Source organism: Phyllostomus discolor, chromosome 5 (genome assembly GCF_004126475.2).
Source record: "Phyllostomus discolor isolate MPI-MPIP mPhyDis1 chromosome 5, mPhyDis1.pri.v3, whole genome shotgun sequence".
Lineage (NCBI taxonomy): Eukaryota > Metazoa > Chordata > Mammalia > Chiroptera > Phyllostomidae > Phyllostomus > Phyllostomus discolor.
In genome coordinates, this window is record NC_040907.2 from 66038154 (window position 1) to 66040104 (window position 1951).

Below are 1951 nucleotides of genomic sequence, written 5' to 3' on the forward strand. Positions count from 1 at the left end.
TCTCCTCAGCTCTCGAAAGTGGGAATAAGCAGGCCCCACCCAGATGTATGTAACGTGTCTGGTGCTCCTTAGATACCAAACACATACCACCCCCAACCCAGCACTCGGACAGTAGGTCAGCCTGGAAGTTGACTTTGAATAATAAAGTACAAGCGGGAAGGACAGAGGGAGTGTAGCTGGTGGTTTGCTGCGCCGCTGCTCCAGGGCCTGGGCTGGCTACACAAACTAACTGCTACTGCTGCTGTGGCTGCTTCTTGGTGGCTGCCTCGCTGGCAAGGTCCTTGGCCTTCTCTGTAGCTGCCAATGCCATCTCCTTTGCCTTCTCCTTGGCTTCCTTAGCTGCCTCAGCAATGGTTTTGGAAGGGGCCTCACCTTGCAGCTTAGCCAACATGTATTTAAATCCCTTCATTGTCTCGGTCACATTGCTTTTGAACTGGGTGAGACCAAATTCCTGGAAAGCTCTGGAGATGCCACACAAGCTGGAGGACTCAAGCTTCTCAGTGGATTTCTGCCCATCCTCACACAGTGAACACATGTCCCTCCGCCACCATCAGCTGGGTGTGGTCGATGTTCCAGGTGAAACTGGCCACGGTCTCCTCTGTGGAATCCTACAGGATGTACACCTAGTGAGCAACACTGGCCGGAAACAGTCACTTGGCCCCGCGGCCCAGCAGGGCAACCTGTCGGTCTTGGTAAGGAGGGATCTCTGGGACAGGACCTTCTGGTCAGGGGTCACCTTCTGGTGCATTATCTCTTCTGCCAAGCCAAGTTTGCTACAGGGATTAAGGTACTGTGGCCAGGAGGCAGCAAACACTTGGTTCCAGGAACTGTGGAGCACACACTGGCCCAGCAAATACTCCACCATCAGCCGCGCTGGGGAGAGAGCAGCACCCGTGCAGGCTCGGGGATGCAGCGTCAGGGTGGGGCTGGGTGGAGGGGCACGCAGAAACGGATCTTTCTTTTCTTCATTTCTTTTTCAATCATACTGCTCATTAATTTAACGGGTCTTTTAAATATAAAGACTCATGTATTGCCTTCAGTTCAGAGAACTTTTCTTGTATTGTGTCTTTGGTTATCTCCTCCCTTCTGTTTGTCTGTCTTATACTTTGAGACTTCCCATTACTCCGTTACCCCATAAATCTCTCCTTTTTCCTCATATTTGCTATCTTATCTTTTTGTGCATATTTTGAGAGATTTCTTGGAGTTTGCTACATTTCCATTTGTTATTTTTGACACATTTAATTATGCAGATTGTCCACTGAATTTCTTATTTAGACATTATGATTCAGACATGCTTTTCTAGTTCAAGAATCCGTTTTTTTTTCTTTGAGCATTTAAAAAAATAGCACCTTGTGTTTGGTTGTTGGATTCATTGTTCTTTTGAACCTTTCTAAAAGTAATTACAATTTTAAACAAAGTTATCTTCTCTTTTCAGAATACGTGATCTCTGTTTTTGGGGAGGTAAATTGCTTCCCCTCTTTTTTTTCATAATTTCCTTAATTATTTAGTAATCCTTTGGCTGTATCCCCATATACAGTCTTAGGACTCCATAAGTCCTTTAAGAGTTTTTAAAAGTTGGTTTTCACATTAATGATAATCTTTTAAAATATCAGTTGCAGTTTCTGAAGCACCCCATGTGGCAAGCAATGTCAGAACCTTCATTTGCATTTGTGTTTTTCCTATGGCATCCGTGTCTCCTCTTGCCCAAGTAACACGAGAACCCTCTATGTGGGTGACAACTGCCCAGACGGGCAGACCGGTCTGGGGCAGCAGGGTGGGCACGGGGCAGCATCCGGTCTTCACACAGTGCCTAGGCTCCAGTTTGAGAAACGAGGCTTCACTGTGTCTCACTCATGGGAAGATGACTGTGCAATTTATTACTGAAACTGGGACATTTTTGTGCATGAAAGGAAAACTGTTAATAATTGTGTGGGGATTATAACATAAGGAA

General features: G+C 46.0%; 1 pseudogene; it reads right to left on the bottom strand.

The window, feature by feature from the left end:
• Positions 1 to 213: 213 nt before the first annotated feature.
• On the bottom strand, positions 214 to 865 carry LOC114498106 (annotated as a pseudogene).
• Positions 866 to 1951: the final 1086 nt, after the last annotated feature.